The following is a 25,550-nucleotide window of genomic DNA, read 5'->3' on the forward strand; positions in this document are numbered from 1 at the left end:
ACCCTGGGGGTCCTCCTCTTTCCCTGGACTTGCAGTAGAGGCCCTAGGGTGCACCCTTGGCCTCCACCTAGGGGCCTCTGACCCCAGCAAGCTACCCAGGGGTCCAAAACTCTCCCTGGACTTGCAGTAGAGGCCCCAGGGTGCCCCCTTGGCCTCCACCCAATGGCCTCTGACCCCAGCAAGCTACCCAGGGGGTCCACCTCTTTCCCTGGACTTGCAATAGAGGCCCTAGGGTACCTCCTGGCCCTCCACCTAGGGGCCTTTGACCCCAGCAAGCTACCCAGGGGTCCACAACTCTCCTTGGACTTGTAGTACCGGCCCCAGGGTGCCCCCTTGGTCTCCACCTAGGGGCCTCTGACCCCAGCAAGCTACCCAGGGGTCCACAACTTTCCCTGGACTTGCAGTAGAGGCCCCAGGGTACCCCCCTTGGCCTCTACCCAGGGGCCTCTGACCCCAGCAAGCTACCCAGGGGGTCCACCTCTTTCCCTGGACTTGCAGTAGAGGCCCTAGGGTACCTCCTGGCCCTCCACCTAGGGGCCTTTGTCCCCAGCAAGCTACCCAGGGGTCCACAACTCTCCCTGGACTTGCAGTAGAGGCCCCAGGGTGCCCCCTTGGCCTCCACCTAGGGGACTCTGACCCCAGCAAGCTACCCAGGGGTCCACCTTTCTCCCTGGACTTGTAGTAGAGGCCCCAGGGTGCCCCCTTGGCCTCCACCCAGGGGCCTCTGACCCCAGCAAGCTACCCAGGGGTCCACCTTTCTCTCACCCCAGCAAGCTACCCAGGGGTCCACCTCTCTCCCTTGACTTGCAGTATAGGCCCCAGGGTGCCCCCTGGCCCTCCACCTAGGGACCTAAGACCCCAGCAAGCTACCCAGGGGTCCACCTCTCTCCCTTGACTTGAAGTATAGGCCCCAGGGTTGCCCCTGGCCCTCCACCTAGGGGACTAGGACCCCAGCAAGCTACCCAGGGGTCCACCTCTATGCCGGGACTTGCAATAGAGGCCCCAGGGTGCCCCCTTGGCCTCCATCTAGGGGCCTCTGACCCCAGCAAGCTACCCAGGGGTCCACAACTCTCCCTGGACTTGCAGTTGAGGCCGCAGGGTGCCCCCTTGGCCTCCACCCAGGGGCCTTTGACCCCAGCAAGCTACCCAGGGGTCCACATTTCTCCCTGGACTTGAAGTATAGGCCCAAGGGTGCCCACTGGCCCTCCACCTAGGGGCCTAAGACCCCAACAAGCTACCCAGGGGTCCACAACTCTCCCTGGACTTGCAGTAGAGGCCCCAGGGTGCCCCATGGTCCTCCACCCAGGGGCCTAAGACCCCAGCAAGCTTCCCAGGGGTCCACCTCTCTCCCTGGACATGCAGTAGACGCCCTAGGGTGCCCCCTGGCCCTCCACCTAGTGGCCTTTGACCCCAGGAAGCTATCCAGGGGTCCACCTTGCTCCCTGGACTTGCAGTTGAGGCCGCAGGGTGCCCCCTTGGCCTCCACCCAGGGGCCTCTGACCCCAGCAAGCTACCCAGGGGTCCACAACTCTCCCTGGACTTGAAGTATAGGCCTCAGGGTGCCCACTGGCCCTCCACCTAGGGGCCTAAGACCGCAGCAAGCTACCCAGGGGTCCACAACTCTCCCTGGACTTGCAGTAGAGGCCCCAGGGTGCCCCCTTGGCCTCCACCCAGGGGCCTCTGACCCCAGCAAGCTACCCAGGGGTCCACCTTTCTCCCTGGACTTGAAGTAGAGGCCCTAGGGTACCTCCTGGCCCTCCACCTAGGGGCCCCTGACCCCAGCAAGCTACCCAGGGGTCCACAACTCTCCCTGGACTTGCAGTAGAGGCCCCAGGGTGCCCCCTTGGCCTCCACCCAGGGGCCTCCGACCCCAGCAAGCTACCCAGAGGTCCACCTTTCTCCCTTGACTTGAAGTAGAGGCCCCAGGGTGCCCCCTGGCCCTCCACCTAGGGGCCTAAGACCCCAGCAAGCTACCCAGGGGTCCACCTCTCTCCCTTGACTTGAAGTATAGGCCCCAGGGTGCCCCCTGGCCCTCCACCTAGGAGACTAGGACCCCAGCTAGCTACCCAGGGGTCCACCTCTCTGCCTGGACTTGCAGTAGAGGCCCCTGGGTGCCCCCTTGCCCTCCACCTAGGGGTCTCTGACCCCAGCAAGCTACCCAGGGGTCTAGCTCTCTCCCTGGACTTGCAGTAGAGGCCCTAGGGTACCTCCTGGCCCTCCACCTAGGGGCCCCTGACCCCAGCAAGCTACCCAGGGGTCCACAACTCTCCCTGGACTTGCAGTAGAGGCCCCAGGGTGCCCCCTTGGCCTCCACCCAGGGGCCTCCGAACCCAGCAAGCTACCCAGGGGTCCACCTTTCTCCCTTGACTTGAAGTATAGGCCCAAGGGTGCCCACTGGCCCTCCACCTAGGGGCCTCTGACCCCAGCAAGCTACCAGGGGGTCCACCTCTCTCCCTGGACTTGCAGTAGAGGCCCCAGGGTGCCCCCTGGCCCTCCACCTAGGGGCCTCTGACCCCAGCAAGCTACCCAGGGGTCAACCTCTCTCCCTGGACTTGCAGTATAGGCCCCAGGGTGCCCTCTGGCCCTCCTCCTAGGGACCTAAGACCCCAGCAAGCTACCCAGGGGTCCACCTCTCTCCCTTGACTTTAAGTATAGGCCCCAGGGTGCCCCCTGGCCCTCCACCTAGGGGACTAGGACCTCAGCAAGCTACCCAGGGGTCCACCTCTCTGCCTGGACTTGCAGTAGAGGCCCCAGGGTGCCCCCTTGGCCTCCACCTAGGGGCTTTGACCCCAGCAAGCTACCCTGGGGGTCCTCCTCTTTCCCTGGACTTGCAGTAGAGGCCCTAGGGTGCCCCCTTGGCCTCCACCTAGGGGCCTCTGACCCCAGCAAGCTACCCAGGGGTCCAAAACTCTCCCTGGACTTGCAGTAGAGGCCCCAGGGTGCCCCCTTGGCCTCCACCCAATGGCCTCTGACCCCAGCAAGCTACCCAGGGGGTCCACCTCTTTCCCTGGACTTGCAATAGAGGCCCTAGGGTACCTCCTGGCCCTCCACCTAGGGGCCTTTGACCCCAGCAAGCTACCCAGGGGTCCACAACTCTCCTTGGACTTGTAGTACCGGCCCCAGGGTGCCCCCTTGGTCTCCACCTAGGGGCCTCTGACCCCAGCAAGCTACCCAGGGGTCCACAACTTTCCCTGGACTTGCAGTAGAGGCCCCAGGGTACCCCCCTTGGCCTCTACCCAGGGGCCTCTGACCCCAGCAAGCTACCCAGGGGGTCCACCTCTTTCCCTGGACTTGCAGTAGAGGCCCTAGGGTACCTCCTGGCCCTCCACCTAGGGGCCTTTGTCCCCAGCAAGCTACCCAGGGGTCCACAACTCTCCCTGGACTTGCAGTAGAGGCCCCAGGGTGCCCCCTTGGCCTCCACCTAGGGGACTCTGACCCCAGCAAGCTACCCAGGGGTCCACCTTTCTCCCTGGACTTGCAGTAGAGGCCCCAGGGTGCCCCCTTGGCCTCCACCCAGGGGCCTCTGACCCCAGCAAGCTACCCAGGGGTCCACCTTTCTCTCACCCCAGCAAGCTACCCAGGGGTCCACCTCTCTCCCTTGACTTGCAGTATAGGCCCCAGGGTGCCCCCTGGCCCTCCACCTAGGGACCTAAGACCCCAGCAAGCTACCCAGGGGTCCACCTCTCTCCCTTGACTTGAAGTATAGGCCCCAGGGTTGCCCCTGGCCCTCCACCTAGGGGACTAGGACCCCAGCAAGCTACCCAGGGGTCCACCTCTATGCCGGGACTTGCAATAGAGGCCCCAGGGTGCCCCCTTGGCCTCCATCTAGGGGCCTCTGACCCCAGCAAGCTACCCAGGGGTCCACAACTCTCCCTGGACTTGCAGTTGAGGCCGCAGGGTGCCCCCTTGGCCTCCACCCAGGGGCCTTTGACCCCAGCAAGCTACCCAGGGGTCCACATTTCTCCCTGGACTTGAAGTATAGGCCCAAGGGTGCCCACTGGCCCTCCACCTAGGGGCCTAAGACCCCAACAAGCTACCCAGGGGTCCACAACTCTCCCTGGACTTGCAGTAGAGGCCCCAGGGTGCCCCATGGTCCTCCACCCAGGGGCCTAAGACCCCAGCAAGCTTCCCAGGGGTCCACCTCTCTCCCTGGACATGCAGTAGACGCCCTAGGGTGCCCCCTGGCCCTCCACCTAGTGGCCTTTGACCCCAGGAAGCTATCCAGGGGTCCACCTTGCTCCCTGGACTTGCAGTTGAGGCCGCAGGGTGCCCCCTTGGCCTCCACCCAGGGGCCTCTGACCCCAGCAAGCTACCCAGGGGTCCACCTTTCTCCCTGGACTTGAAGTATAGGCCCAAGGGTGCCCACTGGCCCTCCACCTAGGGGCCTAAGACCGCAGCAAGCTACCCAGGGGTCCACAACTCTCCCTGGACTTGCAGTAGAGGCCCCAGGGTGCCCCCTTGGCCTCCACCCAGGGGCCTCTGACCCCAGCAAGCTACCCAGGGGTCCACCTTTCTCCCTGGACTTGAAGTATAGGCCCAAGGGTGCACACTGGCCCTCCACCTAGGGGCGTAAGACCCCAACAAGCTACCCAGGGGTCCTCAACTCTCCCTGGGCTTGCAGTAGAGACCCCAGGGTGCCCCCTGGCCCTTCACCTAGGGGCCTAAGACCCCAGAAAGCTACCCAGGGGTCCACCTCTCTCCCTTGACTTGAAGTATAGGCCCCAGGGTGCCCCCTGGCCCTCCACCCAGGTACCTCTAACCCCAGCAAGCTACCCAGGAGTCCACCTCTCTCCCTGGACTTGCAGTAGAGGCCCTAGGGTACCTCCTGGCCCTCCACCTAGGGAACTCTGACCCCAGCAAGCTACCCAGGGGTCCACAACTCTCCCTGGACTTGCAGTAGAGGCCCCAAGGTGCCCCCTTGGCCTCCACCCAGGGGCCTCTGACCCCAGCAAGCTACCCAGGGGTCCACCTTTCTCCCTGGACATGAAGTATAGGCCTCAGGGTGCCCACTGGCCCTCCACCTAGGGGCCTAAGACCCCAGCAAGCTACCCAAGGGTCCACAACTCTCCCTGGACTTGCAGTAGAGGACCCAGGGTGCCCCCTGGCCCTCCACCTAGGGCGCCTCTGACCCCAGCAAGCTACCCAGGGGTCCACAACTCTCCCTGGACTTGCAGTAGAGGCCCCAGGGTGCCCCATGGTCCTCCACCCAGGGGCCTAAGACCCCAGCAAGCTTCCCAGGGGTCCACATCTCTCCCTGGACAGGCAGTAGACGCCCCAGGGTGCCCCCTGGCCCTCCACCTAGTGGCCTTTGACCCCAGGAAGCTATCCAGGGGTCCACCTTGCTCCCTGGACTTGCAGTTGAGGCCGCAGGGTGCCCCCTTGGCCTCCACCCAGGGGCCTCTGACCCCAGCAAGCTACCCAGGGGTCCACCTTTCTCCCTGGACTTGAAGTATAGGCCTCAGGGTGCCCACTTGCCCTCCACCTAGGGGCCTAAGACCGCAGCAAGCTACCCAGGGGTCCACAACTCTCCCTGGACTTGCAGTAGAGGCCCCAGGGTGCCCCCTTGGCCTCCACCCAGGGGCCTCTGACCCCAGCAAGCTACCCAGGGGTCCACCTCTCTCCCTTGACTTGAAGTATAGGCCCCAGGGTGCCCCCTGGCCCTCCACCTAGGGTAGTAGGACCCCAGCAAGCTACCCAGGGGTCCACCTCTCTGCCTGGACTTGCAGTAGAGGCCCCAGGGTGCCCCCTTGGCCTCCACCTAGGGGCCTCTGACCCCAGCAAGCTACTCAGGGGTCCACAACTCTCCCTGGACTTGCAGTAGAGGCCCCAGGGTGCCCCCTGGCCCTCCACCTAGGGGCCTTTGACCCCAGCAAGCTACCCTGGGGGTCCTCCTCTTTCCTTGGACTTGCAGTAGAGGCCCTAGGGTGCCCCCTTGGCCTCCACCTAGGGGCCTCTGACCCCAGCAAGCTACACAGGGGTACAAAACTCTCCCTGGACTTGCTGTAGAGGCCCCAGGGTGCCCCCTTGGCCTCCACCCAATGGCCTCTGACCCCAGCAAACTACCCAGGGGGTCATCCTCTTTCCCTGGACTTGCAGCAGAGGCCCTAGGGTACCTCCTGGCCCTCCACCCAGGGGCCTTTGACCCCAGCAAGCTACCCAGGGGTCCACAACTCTCCCTGGACTTGCAGTACCGGCCCCAGGGTGACCCCTTGGCCTCCACCTAGTTGCCTAAGACCCCAGCAAGCTACCCAGGGGTCCACCTCTCTCCCTTGACTTGAAGTATAGGCCCCAGGGTGCCCCCTGGCCCTCCACCTAGGAGACTAGGACCCCAGCTAGCTACCCAGGGGTCCACCTCTCTGCCTGGACTTGCAGTAGAGGCCCCAGGGTGCCCCCTTGCCCTCCACCTAGGGGCCTCTGACCCCAGCAAGCTACCCAGGGGTCCAGCTCTCTCCCTGGACTTGCAGTAGAGGTCTAGGGTACCTCCTGGCCCTCCACCTAGGGGCCTCTGACCCCAGCAAGCTACCCAGGGGTCCACAACTCTTCCTGGACTTGCAGTAGAGGCCCCAGAATGCCCCCTTGGCCTCCACCCAGGGGCCTCCGACCCCAGCAAGCTACCCAGGGGTCCACCTTTCTCCCTTGACTTTAAGTATAGGCCCAAGGGTGCCCACTGGCCCTCCACCTAGGGGCCTCTGACCCCAGCAAGCTACCCAGGGGTCCACCTCTCTCCCTGGAATTGCAGTATAGGCCCCAGGGTGCCCCCTGGCCCTCCATCTAGGGACCTAAGACCCCAGCAAGCTACCCAGGGGTCCACCTCTCTCCCTTGACTTGAAGTATAGGCCCCAGGGTGCCCCCTGGCCCTCCACCTAGGGACCTAAGACCCCCAGCAAGCTACCCAGGGGTCCACCTCTCTCCCTTGACTTGAAGTATAGGCCCCAGGGTGCCCCCTGGCCCTCCACCTAGGGGACTAGGACTCCAGCTAGCTACCCAGGGGTCCACCTCTCTGCCTGGACTTGCAGTAGAGGCCCCTGGGTGCCCCCTTGCCCTCCACCTAGGGGTCTCTGACCCCAGCAAGCTACCCAGGGGTCCACCTTTCTCCCTGGACTTGAAGTATAGGCCCAAGGGTGCCCACTGGCCCTCCACCTAGTGGCCTAAGACCCCAACAAGCTACCCAGGGGTCCACAACTCTCCCTGGACTTGCAGTAGAGGCCCCAGGGTGCCCCCTGGCCCTCCACCCAGGGACCTAAGACCCCAGCAAGCTACCCAGGGGTCCACCTCTCTCCCTGGACATGCAGTAGACGCCCCAGGGTTCCCCCTGGCCCTCCACCTAGTGGCCTTTGACCCCAGGAAGCTATCCAGGGGTCCACCTTGCTCCAGGACTTGCAGTAGAGGCCCAAGAAGGCCACCTGGCCCACCATCTAGGGGCCTAGGACCCCAGAAAGCTACCCAGGGGTCCACCTCTCTCCCTGGACTTGCAGTAGAGGCCCCAGGGTGCCCCCTTGCCCTCCAAAAAGGAGTCTTTGACACCAGCAACCTACCCAGTGGTCCACCTCTTTCCCTGGAGTTGGAGGAAAGGCCCCAGGGTGCCCCCTGGCCCTCCACCTATGGGCCTTTGACCCCAGCAAGCTACCCTGGGGGTCCTCCTCTTTCCCTGGACTTGCAGTAGAGGCCCCAGGGTGCCCCCTGGCCCTCCACCTATGGGCCTTTGTCCCCAGCAAGCTACCCAGGGGTACACTACTCTCCCTGGACTTGCGGTAGAGGCCCCAGGGTGCCCCCTTGGCCTCCACCTAAGGGCCTCTGACCCCAGCAAGCTACCCAGGGGTCCAAAACTCTCCCTGGACTTGCAGTAGAGGCCCCAGGGTGCCCCCTGGCCCTCCACCTAGGGGCCTCTGACCCCAGCAAGCTACCCAGGGGTCCACCTCTCTCCCTGGACATGCAGTAGACGCCCCAGGGTGCCCCCTGGCCCTCCACCTAGTGGCCTTTGACCCCAGGAAGCTATCCAGGGGTCCACCTTGCTCCAGGACTTGCAGTAGAGGCCCAAGAAGGCCACCTGGCCCACCATCTAGGGGCCTAGGACCCCAGAAAGCTACCCAGGGATCCACCTCTCTCCCTGGACTTGCAGTAGAGGCCCCAGGGTGCCCCCTGGCCCTCCACCTAGGGGCCTCTGACCCCAGCAAGCTACCCAGGGGTCCACCTCTCTCCCTTGACTTGCAGTATAGGCCCCAGTGTGCCCCTGGCCCTCCACCTAGGGACCTAAGACCCCAGCAAGCTACCCAGGGGTCCACCTCTCTCCCTTGACTTGAAGTATAGGCCCCAGGGTGCCCCCTGGCCCTCCACCTAGGGGACTAGGACCCCAGCAAGCTACCCAGGGGTCCACCTCTCTGCCTGGACTTGCAGTAGAGGCCCCAGGGCTCCCTTGGCCTCCACCTAGGGGCCTCTGACCCCAGCAAGCTACTCAGGTGTCCACAACTCTCCCTGGACTTGCAGTAGAGGCCCCAGGGTGCCCCCTGGCCCTCCACCTAGGGGCCTTTCACCCCAGCAAGCTACCCTGGGGGTCCTCCTCTTTCCCTGGACTTGCAGTAGAGGCCCTAGGATGCCCCCTTGGGCTTCACCTAGGGGCCTCTGACCCCAGCAAGCTACCCAGGGGTCCAAAACTCTCCCTGGACTTTCAGTAGAGGCCCCAGGGTGCCCCCTTTGCCTCCACCCAATGGCCTCTGACCCCAGCAAGCTACCCAGGGGGTCCACCTCTTTCCCTGGACTTGCAGTAGAGGCCCTAGGGTACCTCCTGGCCCTCCACCTAGAGGGCCTTTGACCCCAGCAAGCTACCCAGGGGTCCACAACTCTCCCTGGACTTGCAGTACCGGCCCCAGGGTGCCCCCTTGGCCTCCACCTAGGGGCCTCTGACCCCAGCAAGCTACCCAGGGGTCCACAACTCTCCCTGGACTTGCAGTAGAGGCCCCAGGGTATCCCCCTTGGCCTCCACCCAGAAGCCTCTGACCCCAGCAAGCTACCCAGGGGGTCCACCTCTTTCCCTGGACTTGCAGTAGAGGCCCGAGGGTACCTCCTGGCCCTCCACCTAGGGGCCTTTGTCCCCAGCAAGCTACCCAGGGGTACACTACTCTCCCTGGACTTGCGGTAGAGGCCCCAGGGTGCCCCCTTGGCCTCCACCTAGGGGCCTCTGACCCCAGCAAGCTACCCAGGGGTCCACAACTCTCCCTGGACTTGCAGTAGAGGCCCCAGGGTGCCCCCTTGGCCTCCACCCAGGGGCCTCTGACCACAGCAAGCTACCCAGGGGTCCACCTTTCTCTGACCCCAGCAAGCTACCCAGGGGTCCACCTCTCTCCCTTGACTTGCAGTACCGGCCCCAGGGTGCCCCCTTGGCCTCCACCTAGGGGCCTCTGACCCCAGCAAGCTACCCAGGGGTCCACAACTCTCCCTGGACTTGCAGTAGAGGCCCCAGGGTACCCCCCTTGGCCTCCACCCAGAGGCCTCTGACCCCAGCAAGCTACCCAGGGGGTCCACCTCTTTCCCTGGACTTGCAGTAGAGGCCCTAGGGTACCTCCTGGCCCTCCACCTAGGGGCCTTTGTCCCCATCAAGCTACCCAGGGGTACACTACTCTCCCTGGACTTGCAGTAGAGGCCCCAGGGTGCCCCCTGGCCCTCCACCTAGGGGACTAGGACCCCAGCAAGCTACCCAGGGGTCCACCTCCCTGCCGAGACTTGCAATAGAGGCCCCAGGGTGCCCCATGGCTCTCCACCCAGGGGCCTAAGACCCCAGCAAGACTCCCAGGGGTCCACCTCTCTCCCTGGACATGCAGTAGACGCCCCAGGGTGCCCCCTGGCCCTCCACCTAGTGGCCTTTGACCCCAGGAAGCTATCCAGGGGTCCACCTTACTCCCTGGACTTGCAGTAGAGGCCCAAGAAGGCCACCTGGCCCTCCATCTAGGGGACTAGGACCCCCGAATGCTACCCAGGGGTCCACCTCTCTCCCTGGACTTGCAGTAGAGGCCCCAGGGTGCCCCCTTGCCCTCCAAAAAGGAGTCTTTGACCCCAGCAACCTACCCAGTGGTCCACCTCTTTCCCTTGACTTGGAGGATAGGCCCCAGGGTGCCCGCTGGCCCTCCACCTAAGGGCCTCTGACCCCAGCAAGCTACCCAGGGGTCCAAAACTCTCCCTGGACTTGCAGTAGAGGCCCCAGGGTGCCCCCTGGCCCTCCACCTAGGGGCCTCTGACCCCAGCAAGCTACCCAGGGGTCCACCTCTCTCCCTTGACTTGCAGTATAGGCCCCAGGGTGCCCCTGGCCCTCCACCTAGGGACCTAAGACCCCAGCAAGCTACCCAGGGGTCCACCTCTCTCCCTTGACTTGAAGTATAGGCCCCAGGGCTCCCTTGGCCTCCACCTAGGGGCCTCTGACCCCAGCAAGCTACTCAGGTGTCCACAACTCTCCCTGGACTTGCAGTAGAGGCCCCAGGGTGCCCCCTGGCCCTCCATTAGGGGCCTTTGACCCCAGCAAGCTACCCTGGGGGTCCTCTTCTTTCCCTGGACTTGCAGTAGAGGCCCTAGGATGCCCCCTTGGCCTTCACCTAGGGGCCTCTGACCCCAGCAAGCTACCCAGGGGTCCAAAACTCTCCCTGGACTTTCAGTAGAGGCCCCAGGGTGCCCCCTTTGCCTCCACCCAATGGCCTCTGACCCCAGCAAGCTACCCAGGGGGTCCACCTCTTTCCCTGGACTTGCAGTAGAGGCCCTAGGGTACCTCCTGGCCCTCCACCTAGAGGGCCTTTGACCCCAGCAAGCTACCCAGGGGTCCACAACTCTCCCTGGACTTGCAGTACCGGCCCCAGGGTGCCCCCTTGGCCTCCACCTAGGGGCCTCTGACCCCAGCAAGCTACCCAGGGGTCCACAACTCTCCCTGGACTTGCAGTAGAGGCCCCAGGGTACCCCCCTTGGCCTCCACCCAGAGGCCTCTGACCCCAGCAAGCTACCCAGGGGGTCCACCTCTTTCCCTGGACTTGCAGTAGAGGCCCTAGGGTACCTCCTTTCCCTCCACCTAGGGGCCTTTGTCCCCAGCAAGCTACCCAGGGGTACACTACTCTCCCTGGACTTGCAGTAGAGGCCCCAGGGTGCCCCCTTGGCCTCCACCTAGGGGCCTCTGACCCAGCAAGCTACCCAGGGGTCCACAACTCTCCCTTGACTTGCAGTAGAGGCCCCAGGGTGCCCCCTTGGCCTCCACCCAAGGGCCTCTGACAACAGCAAGCTACCCAGGGGTCCACCTTTCTCTGACCCCAGCAAGCTACCCAGGGGTCCACCTCTCTCCCTTGACTTGCAGTACCGGCCCCAGGGTGCCCCCTTGGCCTCCACCTAGGGGCCTCTGACCCCAGCAAGCTACCCAGGGGTCCACAACTCTCCCTGGACTTGCAGTAGAGGCCCCAGGGTACCCCCTTGGCCTCCACCCAGAGGCCTCTGACCCCAGCGAGCTACCCAGGGGGTCCACCTCTTTCCCTGGACTTGCAGTAGAGGCCCTAGGGTACCTCCTGGCCCTCCACCTAGGGGCCTTTGTCCCCAGCAAGCTACCCAGGGGTACACTACTCTCCCTGGACTTGCAGTAGAGGCCCCAAGGTGCCCCCTGGCCCTCCACCTAGGGGACTAGGACCCCAGCAAGCTACCCAGGGGTCCACCTCTCTGCCGAGACTTGCAATAGAGGCCCCAGGGTGCCCCATGGCCCTCCACCCAGGGGCCTAAGACCCCAGCAAGACTCCCAGGGGTCCACCTCTCTCCCTGGACATGCAGTAGACGCCCCAGGGTGCACCCTGGCCCTCCACCTAGTGGCCTTTGACCCCAGGAAGCTATCCAGGGGTCCACCTTGCTCCCTGGACTTGCAGTAGAGGCCCAAGAAGGCCACCTGGCCCTCCATCTAGGGGACTAGGACCCCCGAATGCTACCCAGGGGTCCACCTCTCTCCCTGGACTTGCAGTAGAGGCCCCAGGGTGCCCCCTTGCCCTCCAAAAAGGAGTCTTTGACCCCAGCAACCTACCCAGTGGTCCACCTCTTTCCCTTGACTTGGAGGATAGGCCCCAGGGTGCCCGCAGGCCCTCCACCTAAGGGCCTTTGACCCCAGCAAGCTACCCTGGGGGTCCACAACTCTCCCTGGACGTGCAGTACAGGCCCCAGGGTGCCCCCTTGGCATCCACCTAGGGGCCTCTGACCCCAGCAAACTACCCAGGGGACCACAACTCTCCCTGGACTTGCAGTAGAGGCCCCAGGTTACCCCCTTGGCCTCCACCCAGGGGCCTCTGACCCCAGCAAGCTACCCAGGGGTCCACAACTCTCCCTGGACTTGCAGTAGAGGCCCCAGGGTGCCCCCTTGGCCTCCACCCAGGGGCCTCTGACCCCAGCAAGCTACCCAGGGGTCCACCTTTCTCCCTGGACTTGAAGTATAGGCCCAAGGGTGCCCACTGGCCCTCCACCTAGGGGCCTAAGACCCCAACAAGCTACCCAGGGGTCCACAACTCTCCCTGGACTTGCAGTATAGGCCCCAGGGTGCCCCCTGGCCCTCCACCTAGGGACCTAAGACCCCAGTAAGCTACCCAGGGGTCCACCTCTCTCCCTTGACTTGAAGTATAGGCCCCAGGGTGCCCCCTGGCCCTCCACCTAGCGGACTAGGACCCCAGCAAGCTACCCAGGGGTCCACCTCTCTGCCGGGACTTGCAATAGAGGCCCCAGGGTGCCCCCTTGGCCTCCACCTAGGGGCCTCTGACCCCAGCAAGCTACCCAGGGGTCCACAACTCTCCCTGGACTTGCAGTTGAGGCCGCAGGGTGCCCCCTTGGCCTCCACCCAGGGGCCTCTGACCCCAGCAAGCTACCCAGGGGTCCACCTTTCTCCCTGGACTTGAAGTATAGGCCCCAGGGTTCCCACTGGCCCTCCACCTAGGGGCCTAAGACCCCAACAAGCTACCCAGGGGTCCACAACTCTCCCTGGACTTGCAGTAGAGGCCCCAGGGTGCCCCATGGCTCTCCATCCAGGGGCCTAAGACCCCAGCAAGACTCCCAGGGGTCCACCTCTCTCCCTGGACTTGCAGTAGAGGCCCCAGGGTGCCCCCTTGCCCTCCAAAAAGGAGTCTTTGACCCCAGCAAGCTACCCAGTGGTCCACCTCTTTCCCTGGACTTGGAGGATAGGCCCCAGGGTGCCCCCTGGCCCTCCACCTAGGGGCCTCTGACCCCAGCAAGCTACCCAGGGGTCCACAACTCTCCCTGGACGTGCAGTACAGGCCCCAGGGTGCCCCCTTGGCCTCCACCTAGGGGCCTCTGACCCCAGCAAACTACCCAGGGGACCACAACTCTCCCTGGACTTGCTGTAGAGGCCCCAGGGTACCCCCTTGGCCTCCACCCAGGGGCCTCTGACCCCAGCAAGCTACCCAGGGGGTCCACCTCTTTCCCTGGACTTGCAGTAGAGGCCCTAGGGTACCTCCTGGCCTTCCACCTAGGGGCCTAAGACCCCAGCAAGCTACCCAGGGGTCCACCTCTCTCCCTTGACTTGAAGTATAGGCCCCAGGGTGCCCCCTGGCCCTCCACCTAGGAGACTAGGACTCCAGCTAGCTACCCAGGGGTCCACCTCTCTGCCTGGACTTGCAGTAGAGGCCCCTGGGTGCCCCCTTGCCCTCCACCTAGGGGTCTCTGACCCCAGCAAGCTACACAGGGGTCTAGCTCTCTCCCTGGACTTGCAGTAGAGGCCCTAGGGTACCTCCTGGCCCTCCACCTAGGGGCCCCTGACCCCAGCAAGCTACCCAGGGGTCCACAACTCTCCCTGGACTTGCAGTAGAGGCCCCAGGGTGCCCCCTTGGCCTCCACCCAGGGGCCTCCGACCCCAGCAAGCTACCCAGGGGTCCACCTTTCTCCCTTGACTTGAAGTATAGGCCCCAGGGTACCCCTTTGGCCTCCACCCAGGGGCCTCTGACCCCAGCAAGCTACCCAGGGGGTCCACCTCTTTCCCTGGACTTGCAGTAGAGGCCCCAGGGTACCTCCTGGCCCTCCACCTAGGGGCCTCTGACCCCAGCAAGCTACCCAGGGGTCCACAACTCTCCCTGGACTTGCAGTAGAGGCCCCAGGGTGCCCCCTTGGCCTCCACCCAGGGGCCTCTGACCCCAGCAAGCTACCCAGGGGTCCACAACTCTCCCTGGACTTGCAGTAGAGGCCCCAGGGTGCCCCCTTGGCCTCCACCCAGGGGCCTCTGACCCCAGCAAGCTACCCAGGGGTCCACCTTTCTCCCTGGACTTGAAGTATAGGCCCAAGGGTGCCCATTGGCCATCCATCTAGGGGCCTAAGACCCCAACAAGCTACCCAGGGGTCCAAAACTCTCCCTTGACTTGAAGTATAGGCCCCAGGGTGCCCCCTGGCCCACCACCTAGGGGACAAGGACCCCAGCAAGCTACCCAGGGGTCCACCTCTCTGCCTGGATTTGCAGTAGAGGCCCCAGGGTGCCCCCTTGGCCTCCACCTAAGGGCCTCTGACCCCAGCAAGCTACCCAGGGGTCCACAACTCTCCCTGGACTTGCAGTAGAGGCCCCAGGGTGCCCCCTTGGCCTCCACCCAGGGGCCTCTGACCCCAGCAAGCTACCCAGGGGTCCACCTTTCTCCCTGGACTTGAAGTATAGGCCCAAGGGTGCCCACTGGCCCTCCACCTAGGGGCCCAAGACCCCAACAAGCTACCCAGGGGTCCACAACTCTCCCTGAACTTGCAGTAGAGGCCCCAGTTTGCCCCCTGGCCCTCCACCTAGGGGCCTAAGACCCCAGCAAGCTACCCAGGGGTCCACCTCTCTCCCTTGACTTGAAGTATAGGCCCCAGGGTGCCCCCTGGCCCTCCACCTAGGAGACTAGGACCCCAGCTAGCTACCCAGGGGTCCACCTCTCTGCCTGGACTTGCAGTAGAGGCCCCTGGGTGCCCCCTTGCCCTCCACCTAGGGGTCTCTGACCCCAGCAAGCTACCCAGGGGTCTAGCTCTCTCCCTGGACTTGCAGTAGAGGCCCTAGGGTACCTCCTGGCCCTCCACTTAGGGGCCCCTGACCCCAGCAAGCTACCCAGGGGTCCACAACTCTCCCTGGACTTGCAGTAGGGGCCCCAAGGTGCCCCCTTGGCCTCCACCCAGGGGCCTCCGACCCCAGCAAGCTACCCAGGGGTCCACCTTTCTCCCTTGACTTGAAGTATAGGCCCAAGGATGCCCACTGGCCCTCCACCTAGGGGCCTTTGACCCCAGCAAGCTACCCAGGGGTCCACCTCTCTCCCTGGACTTGCAGTATAGGCCACAGGGTGCCCCCTGGCCCTCCACCTAGGGACCTAAGACCCCAGCAAGTTACCCAGGGGTCCACCTCTCTCCCTTGACTTGAAGTATAGGCCCCAGGGTGCCCCCTGGCCCTCCACCTAGGGGACAAGGACCCCAGCAAGCTACCCAGGGGTCCACCTCTCTCCCTTGACTTGCAGTATAGGCCCCAGGGTGCCCCCTGGCCCTCCACCTAGGGACCTAAGACCCCAGTAAGCTACCCAGGGGTCCACCTCTCTCCCTTGACTTGAAGTATAGGCCCCAGGGTGCCCCCTGGCCCTCCACCTAGTGGACTAGGACCCCAGCAAGCTACCCAGGGGTTCACCTCTCTGCCGGGACTTGCAATAGAGGCCCCAGGGTGCCCCCTTGGCCTCCACCTAGGGGCCTCTGACCCCAGCAAGCTACCCAGGGGTCCACAACTCTCCCTGGACTTGCAGTTGAGGCCGCAGGGTGCCCCCTTGGCCTCCACCCAGGGGCCTCTGACCCCAGCAAGCTACCCAGGGGTCCACCTTTCTCCCTGGACTTGAAGTATAGGCCCCAGGGTTCCCACTGGCCCTCCACCTAGGGGCCTAAGACCCCAACAAGCTACCCAGGGGTCCACAACTCTCCCTGGACTTGCAGTAGAGGCCCCAGGGTGCCCCATGGCTCTCCATCCAGGGGCCTAAGACCCCAGCAAGACTCCCAGGGGTCCACCTCTCTCCCTGGACTTGCAGTAGAGGCCCCAGGGTGCCCCCTTGCCCTCCAAAAAGGAGTCTTTGACCCCAGCAACCTACCCAGTGGTCCACCTCTTTCCCTGGACTTGGAGGATAGGCCCCAGGGTGCCCCCTGGCCCTCCACCTAGGGGCCTCTGACCCCAGCAAGCTACCCAGGGGTCCACAACTCTCCCTGGACGTGCAGTACAGGCCCCAGGGTGCCCCCTTGGCCTCCACCTAGGGGCCTCTGACCCCAGCAAACTACCCAGGGGACCACAACTCTCCCTGGACTTGCTGTAGAGGCCCCAGGGTACCCCCTTGGCCTCCACCCAGGGGCCTCTGACCCCAGCAAGCTACCCAGGGGGTCCACCTCTTTCCCTGGACTTGCAGTAGAGGCCCTAGGGTACCTCCTGGCCTTCCACCTAGGGGCCTAAGACCCCAGCAAGCTACCCAGGGGTCCACCTCTCTCCCTTGACTTGAAGTATAGGCCCCAGGGTGCCCCCTGGCCCTCCACCTAGGAGACTAGGACTCCAGCTAGCTACCCAGGGGTCCACCTCTCTGCCTGGACTTGCAGTAGAGGCCCCTGGGTGCCCCCTTGCCCTCCACCTAGGGGTCTCTGACCCCAGCAAGCTACCCAGGGGTCTAGCTCTCTCCCTGGACTTGCAGTAGAGGCCCTAGGGTACCTCCTGGCCCTCCACCTAGGGGCCCCTGACCCCAGCAAGCTACCCAGAGGTCCACAACTCTCCCTGGACTTGCAGTAGAGGCCCCAGGGTGCCCCCTTGGCCTCCACCCAGGGGCCTCCGACCCCAGCAAGCTACCCAGGGGTCCACCTTTCTCCCTTGACTTGAAGTATAGGCCCAAGGGTGCCCACTGGCCCTCCACCTAGGGGCCTCTGACCCCAGCAAGCTACCCAGGGGTCCACCTCTCTCCCTGGACTTGCAGTAGAGGCCCCAGGGTGCCCCCTGGCCCTCCACCTAGGGGCCTCTGACCCCAGCAAGCTACCCAGGGGTCAACCTCTCTCCCTGGACTTGCAGTATAGGCCCCAGGGTGCCCTCTGGCCCTCCTCCTAGGGACCTAAGACCCCAGCAAGCTACCCAGGGGTCCACCTCTCTCCCTTGACTTGAAGTATAGGCCCCAGGGTGCCCCCTGGCCCTCCACCTAGGGGACAAGGACCCCAGCAAGCTACCCAGGGGTCCACCTCTTTGCCTGGACTTGCAGTAGAGGCCCCAGGGTGCCCCCTTGGCCTCCACCTAGGGGCCTCTGACCCCAGCAAGCTACCCAGGGGTCCACAACTCTCCCTGGACTTTCAGTAGAGGCCCCAGGGTGCCCCCTTGGCCTCCACCCAGGGGCCTCTGACCCCTGCAAGCTACCCAGGGGTCCACCTTTCTCCCTGGACTTGAAGTATAGGCCCAAGGGTGCCCACTGGCCCTCCACCTAGGGGCCTAAGACCCCAACAAGCTACCCAGGGGTCAACAACTCTCCCTGGACTTGCAGTAGAGGCCCCAGGGTGCCCCCTTGCCCTCCACCTAGTTGCCTAAGACCCCAGCAAGCTACCCAGGGGTCCACCTCTCTCCCTTGAATTGAAGTATAGGCCCCAGGGTGCCCCCTGGCCCTCCACCTAGGAGACTAGGACCCCAGCTAGCTACCCAGGGGTCCACCTCTCTGCCTGGACTTGCAGTAGAGGCCCCAGGGTGCCCCCTTGCCCTCCACCTAGGGGCCTCTGACCCCAGCAAGCTACCCAGGGGTCCAGCTCTCTCCCTGGACTTGCAGTAGAGGCCCTAGGGTACCTCCTGGCCCTCCACCTTGGGGCCTCTGACCCCAGCAAGCTACCCAGGGGTCCACAACTCTTCCTGGACTTGCAGTAGAGGCCCCAGAATGCCCCCTTGGCCTCCACCCAGGGGCCTCCGACCCCAGCAAGCTACCCAGGGGTCCACCTTTCTCCCTTGACTTTAAGTATAGGCCCAAGGGTGCCCACTGGCCCTCCACCTAGGGGCCTCTGACCCCAGCAAGCTACCCAGGGGTCCACCTCTCTCCCTGGACTTGCAGTATAGGCCCCAGGGTGCCCCCTGGCCCTCCATCTAGGGACCTAAGACCCCAGCAAGCTACCCAGGGGTCCACCTCTCTCCCTTGACTTGAAGTATAGGCCCCAGGGTGCCCCCTGGCCCTCCACCTAGGGACCTAAGACCCCAGCAAGCTACCCAGGGGTCCACCTCTCTCCCTTGACTTGAAGTAGAGGCCCCAGGGTGCCCCCTGGCCCTCCACCTAGGGGACTAGGACCCCAGCAAGCTACCCAGGGGTCCACCTCTCTGCCGGGACTTGCAATAGAGGCCCCAGGGTGCCCCCTTGGCCTCCACCTAGGGGCCTCTGACCCCAGCAAGCTACCCAGGGGTCCACAACTCTCCCTGGACTTGCAGTTGAGGCCGCAGGGTGCCCCCTTGGCCTCCACCCAGGGGCCTCTGAACCCAGCAAGCTACCCAGGGGTCCACCTTTCTCTCTGGACTTGAAGTATAGGCCCAAGGGTGACCACTGGCCCTCCACCTAGGGGCCTAAGACCCCAACAAGCTACCCAGGGGTCCACAACTCTCCCTGGACTTGCAGTAGAGGCCCCAGGGTGCCCCATGGCCCTCCACCCAGGGGCCTAAGACCCCAGCAAGCTACCCAGGGGTCCACCTCTCTCCCTGGACATGCAGTAGACGCCCCAGGATGCCCCCTGGCCCTCCACCTAGTGGCCTTTGACCCCAGGAAGCTATCCAGGGGTCCACCTTGCTCCCTGGACTTGCAGTAGAGGCCCAAGAAGGCCACCTGGCCCTCCATCTAGGGGCCTAGGACCCCAGAAAGCTACCCAGGGGTCCACCTCTCTCCCTGGACTTGCAGTAGAGGCCCCAGGGTGCCTCCTTGCCCTCCAAAAAGGAGTCTTTGACCCCAGCAACCTACCCAGTGGTCCACCTCTTTCCCTGGACTTGGAGGATAGGCCCCAGGGTGCCCCCTGGCCCTCCACCTAGGGGTCTTTGACCCCAGCAAGCTACCCTGGGGGTCCTCCTCTTTCCCTGGACTTGCAGTAGAGGCCCTAGGGTGCCCCCTTGGCCTCCACCTAAGGGCCTCTGACCCCAGCAAGCTACCCAGGGGTCCACAACTCTCCCTGGACTTGCAGTAGAGGCCCCAGGGTGCCCCTTTGGCCTCCACCCAGGGGCCTCTGACCCCAGCAAGCTACCCAGGGGGTCCACCTCTTTCCCTGGACTTGCAGTAGAGGCCCTAGGGTACCTCCTGGCCCTCCACCTAGGGGCCTTTGACCCCAGCAAGCTACCCACGGGTCCACAACTCTCCCTGGACTTGCAGTACAGGCCCCAGGGTGCCCCCTTGGCCTCCACCTAGGGGCCTCTGACCCCAGCAAACTACCCAGGGGACCAAAACTCTCCCTGGACTTGCAGTAGAGGCCCCAGGGTACCCCCTTGGCCTGCACCCAGGGGCCTCTAACCCCAGCAAGCTACCCAGGGGGTCCACCTCTTTCCCTGGACTTGCAGTAGAGGCCCTAGGGTACCTCCTGGCCTTCCACCTAGGGGCCTTTGACCCCAGCAAGCTACCCAGGGTTCCACAACTCTCCCTGGACTTGCAGTAGAGGCCCTAGGGTGCCCCCTTGGCCTCCACCTATGGGCCTCGGAACCCAGCAAGCTACCCAGGGGTCCACAACTCTCCCTGGACTTGCAGTAGAGGCCCCAGGGTGCCCCCTTGGCCTCCACCCAGGGGTCTCTGACCCCAGCAAGCTACCCAGGGGTCCACCTTTCTCCCTGGACTTGAAGTATAGGCCCAAGGGTGCCCACTGGCCATCCACCTAGGGGCCTAAGACGCCAACAAGCTACCCAGGGGTCCACAACTCTTCCTGGACTTGCAGTAGAAGCCCCAGGGTGCCCCCTGGCCCTCCACCTAGGGACCTAAGACCCCAGCAAGCTACCCAGGGGTCCATCTCTCTCCCTTGACTTGAAGTATAGGCCCCAGGGTGCCCCCTGGCCCTCCACCTAGGGGACTAGGACCCAAGCAAGGTACCCTGGGGTCCACCTCTCTGCCTGGACTTGCAGTAGAGGCCCCAGGGTTCCTCCTTGGCCTCCACCTAGGGGCCTCTGACCCCAGCAAGCTACCCAGGGGTCCAAAACTCTCCCTGGACTTGCAGTAGAGGCCCCAGGGTGCCCACTGGCCCTCCACCTAGGGGCCTCTGACCCCAGCAAGCTACCCAGGAGTCCACCTCTCTCCCTTGACTTGCAGTATAGGCCCCAGGGTGCCCCTGGCCCTCCACCTAGGGACCTAAGACCCCAGCAAGCTACCCAGGGGTCCACCTCTCTCCCTTGACTTGAAGTATAGGCCCCAGGGTGCCCCCTGGCCCTCCACCTAGGGGACTAGGACCTCAGCAAGCTACCCAGGTGTCCACCTCTCTGCCTGGACTTGCAGTAGAGGCCCCAGGGTGCCCCCTTGGCCTCCACCTAGGGGCCTCTGACCCCAGCAAGCTACTCAGGGGTCCACAACTCTCCCTGGACTTGCAGTAGAGGCCCCAGGGTGCCCCTGGCCCTCCACCTAGGGGCCTTTGACCCCAGCAAGCTACCCTGGGGGTCCTCCTCTTTCCCTGGACTTGCAGTAGAGGCCCTAGGGTGCCCCCTTGGCCTCCACCTAGGGGCCTCTGACCCCAGCAAGCTACCCAGGGGTCCAAAACTCTCCCTGGACTTGCAGTAGAGGCCCCAGGGTGCCCCCTTGGCCTCCACCCAATGGCCTCTGACCCCAGCAAGCTACCCAGGGGGTCCACCTCTTTCCCTGGACTTGCAATAGAGGCCCTAGGGTACCTCCTGGCCCTCCACCTAGGGGCCTTTGACCCCAGCAAGCTACCCAGGGATCCACAACTCTCCCTGGGCTTGAAGTACCGGCCCCAGGGTGCCCCCTGGCCCTCCACATAGGGACCTAAGACCCCAGCAAGCTACCCAGGGGTCCACCTTTCTCCCTGGACTTGAAGTATAGGCCCAAGGGTGCCCACTGGCCATCCACCTAGGGGCCTAAGACCCCAACAAGCTACCCAGGGGTCCACAACTCTCCCTGGACTTGCAGTAGAGGCCCCAGGGTGCCCCCTGGCCCTCCACCTAGGGGCCTCTGACCCCAGCAAGCTACCCAGCGGTCCACCTCTCTCCCTGGACTTGCAGTATAGGCCCCAGGGTGCCCCCTGGCCCTCCACCCAGGGACCTAAGACCCCAGCAAGCTACCCAGGGGTCCTGCTCTCTCCCTTGACTTAAAGTTTAGGCCCCAAGGTGCCCCCTGGCCCTCCACCTAGGGGACTAGGACCCCAGCAAAGTACCCAGGGGTCCACAACTCTCCCTGGACTTGCAGTATAGGCCCCAGGGTACCCCCTTGGCCTCCACCCAGGGGCCTCTGACCCCAGCAAGCTACCCAGGGGGTCCACCTCTTTCCCTGGACTTGCAGTAGAGGCCCCAGGGTACCTCCTGGCCCTCCACCTAGGGGCCTCTGACCCCAGCAAGCTACCCAGGGGTCCACAACTCTCCCTGGACTTGCAGTAGAGGCCCCAGGGTGCCCCCTTGGCCTCCACCCAGGGGCCTCTGACCCCAGCAAGCTACCCAGGGGTCCACAACTCTCCCTGGACTTGCAGTAGAGGCCCCAGGGTGCCCCCTTGGCCTCCACCCAGGGGCCTCTGACCCCAGCAAGCTACCCAGGGGTCCACCTTTCTCCCTGGACTTGAAGTATAGGCCCAAGGGTGCCCATTGGCCATCCATCTAGGGGCCTAAGACCCCAACAAGCTACCCAGGGGTCCAAAACTCTCCCTTGACTTGAAGTATAGGCCCCAGGGTGCCCCCTGGCCCACCACCTAGGGGACAAGGACCCCAGAAAGCTACCCAGGGGTCCACCTCTCTGCCTGGATTTGCAGTAGAGGCCCCAGGGTGCCCCCTTGGCCTCCACCTAGGGGCCTCTGACCCCAGCAAGCTACCCAGGGGTCCACAACTCTCCCTGGACTTGCAGTAGAGGCCCCAGGGTGCCCCCTTGGCCTCCACCCAGGGGCCTCTGACCCCAGCAAGCTACCCAGGGGTCCACCTTTCTCCCTGGACTTGAAGTATAGGCCCAAGGGTGCCCACTGGCCCTCCACCTAGGGGCCCAAGACCCCAACAAGCTACCCAGGGGTCCACAACTCTCCCTGGACTTGCAGTAGAGGCCCCAGTTTGCCCCCTGGCCCTCCACCTAGGGGCCTAAGACCCCAGCAAGCTACCCAGGGGTCCACCTCTCTCCCTTGACTTGAAGTATAGGCCCCAGGGTGCCCCTTGGCCCTCCACCTAGGAGACTAGGACCCCAGCTAGCTACCCAGGGGTCCACCTCTCTGCCTGGACTTGCAGTAGAGGCCCCTGGGTGCCCCCTTGCCCTCCACCTAGGGGTCTCTGACCCCAGCAAGCTACCCAGGGGTCTAGCTCTCTCCCTGGACTTGCAGTAGAGGCCCTAGGGTACCTCCTGGCCCTCCACTTAGGGGCCCCTGACCCCAGCAAGCTACCCAGGGGTCCACAACTCTCCCTGGACTTGCAGTAGAGGCCCCAAGGTGCCCCCTTGGCCTCCACCCAGGGGCCTCCGACCCCAGCAAGCTACCCAGGGGTCCACCTTTCTCCCTTGACTTGAAGTATAGGCCCAAGGGTGCCCACTGGCCCTCCACCTAGGGGCCTCTGACCCCAGCAAGCTACCCAGGGGTCCACCTCTCTCCCTGGACTTGCAGTATAGGCCACAGGGTGCCCCCTGGCCCTCCACCTAGGGACCTAAGACCCCAGCAAGTTACCCAGGGGTCCACCTCTCTCCCTTGACTTGAAGTATAGGCCCCAGGGTGCCCCCTGGCCCTCCACCTAGGGGACAAGGACCCCAGCAAGCTACCCAGGGGTCCACCTCTCTCCCTTGACTTGCAGTATAGGCCCCAGGGTGCCCCCTGGCCCTCCACCTAGGGACCTAAGACCCCAGTAAGCTACCCAGGGGTCCACCTCTCTCCCTTGACTTGAAGTATAGGCCCCAGGGTGCCCCCTGGCCCTCCACCTAGCGGACTAGGACCCCAGCAAGCTACCCAGGGGTCCACCTCTCTGCCGGGACTTGCAATAGAGGCCCCAGGGTGCCCCCTTGGCCTCCACCTAGGGGCATCTGACCCCAGCAAGCTACCCAGGGGTCCACAACTCTCCCTGGACTTGCAGTTGAGGCCGCAGGGTGCCCCCTTGGCCTCCACCCAGGGGCCTCTGACCCCAGCAAGCTACCCAGGGGTCCACCTTTCTCCCTGGACTTGAAGTATAGGCCCCAGGGTACCCACTGGCCCTCCACCTAGGGGCCTAAGACCCCAACAAGCTACCCAGGGGTCCACAACTCTCCCTGGACTTGCAGTAGAGGCCCCAGGGTGCCCCATGGCTCTCCATCCAGGGGCCTAAGACCCCAGCAAGACTCCCAGGGGTCCACCTCTCTCCCTGGACTTGCAGTAGAGGCCCCAGGGTGCCCCCTTGCCCTCCAAAAAGGAGTCTTTGACCCCAGCAACCTACCCAGTGGTCCACCTCTTTCCCTGGACTTGGAGGATAGGCCCCAGGGTGCCCCCTTGGCCTCCACCTAGGGGCCTCTGACCCCAGCAAACTACCCAGGGGACCACAACTCTCCCTGGACTTGCTGTAGAGGCCCCAGGGTACCCCCTTGGCCTCCACCCAGGGGCCTCTGACCCCAGCAAGCTACCCAGGGGGTCCACCTCTTTCCCTGGACTTGCAGTAGAGGCCCTAGGGTACCTCCTGGCCTTCCACCTAGGGGCCGTTGACCCCAGCAAGCTACCCAGGGGTCCACAACTCTCCCTGGACTTGCAGTAGAGGCCCTAGGGTGCTCCCTTGGCCTCAACCTAGGGGCCTCTAACCCCAGCAAGCTACCCAGGGGTCCACAACTCTCCCTGGACTTGCAGTAGAGGCCCCAGGGTGCCCCCTTGGCCTCCACCCAGGGGCCTCTGACCCCAGCAAGCTACCCAGGGGTCCACCTTTCTCCCTGGACTTGAAGTATAGGCCCAAGGGTGCCCACTGGCCATCCACCTAGGGGCCTAAGACCCCAACAAGCTACTCAGGGGTCCACAACTCTCCCTGGACTTGCAGTAGAGGCCCCAGGGTGCCCCCTGGCCCTCCATCTAGGGGCCTCTGACCCCAGCAAGCCACCCAGAGGTCCACCTCTCTACCTGGACTTGCAGTATAGGCCCCAGGGTGTCCCCTGGCCCTCCACCTAGGGACCTAAGACCCCAGCAAGCTACCCAGGGGTCCACCTCTCTCCCTTGACTTGAAGTATAGGCCCCAGGGTGCCCCCTGGCCCTCCACCTAGGGGACTAGGACCCCAGCAAGGTACCCAGGGGTCCACAACTCTCCCTGGACTTGCAGTATAGGCCCCAGGGTACCCCCTTGGCCTCCACCCAGGGGCCTCTGACCCCAGCAAGCTACCCAGGGGGTCCACCTCTTTCCCTGGACTTGCAGTAGAGGCCCCAGGGTACCTCCTGGCCCTCCACCTAGGGGCCTCTGACCCCAGCAAGCTACCCAGGGGTCCACAACTCTCCCTGGACTTGCAGTAGAGGCCCCAGGGTGCCCCCTTGGCCTCCACCCAGGGGCCTCTGACCCCAGCAAGCTACCCAGGGGTCCACAACTCTCCCTGGACTTGCAGTAGAGGCCCCAGGGTGCCCCCTTGGCCTCCACCCAGGGGCCTCTGACCCCAGCAAGCTACCCAGGGGTCCAACTTTCTACCTGGACTTGAAGTAGAGGCCCAAGGGTGCCCACTGTCCATCCATCTAGGGGCCTAAGACCCCAACAAGCTACCCAGGGGTCCACAACTCTCCCTGGACTTGCAGTAGAGGCCCCAGGTTGCCCCCTTGCCCTCCACCCAGGGGCCTCTGACCCCAGCAAGCTACCCAGGGGTCCACCTTTCTCCCTGGACTTGAAGTATAGGCCCAAGGGTGCCCACTGGCCCTTCACCTAGGGGCCTAAGACCCAAACAAGCTACCCAGGGGTCCACAACTCTCTCTGGACTTGCAGTAGAGGCCCCAGGGTGCCCCTTGGCCCTCCACCCAGGGGCCTAAGACCCCAGCAAGCTACCCAGGGGTCCACAACTCTCCCTGGACTTGCAGTAGAGGCCCCAGGGTGCCCCCTGGCCCTCCACCTAGGGCGCCTCTGACCCCAGCAAGCTACCCAGGGGTCCACAACTCTCCCTGGACTTGCAGTTGAGGCCGCAGGGTGCCCCCTTGGCCTCAACCCAGGGACCTAAGACCCCAGCAAGCTACCCAGGGGTCCACCTCTCTCCCTTGACTTGAAGTATAGGCCCAAGGGTGCCCCCTGGCCCTCCACCTAGGGGACAAGGACCCCTGCAAGCTACCCAGGGGTCCACCTTTCTCCCTGGACTTGAAGTATAGGCCCAAGGGTGCCCATTGGCCATCCATCTAGGGGCCTAAGACCCCAACAAGCTACCCAGGGGTCCAAAACTCTCCCTTGACTTGAAGCATAGGCCCCACGGTGCCCCCTGGCCCACCACCTAGGGGACAAGGAC

The sequence above is a fragment of the Danio rerio genome, chromosome 20 (assembly GCF_052040795.2).
Source record: "Danio rerio strain M-AB ecotype USA chromosome 20, GRCz13ab, whole genome shotgun sequence".
NCBI lineage: Eukaryota > Metazoa > Chordata > Actinopteri > Cypriniformes > Danionidae > Danio > Danio rerio.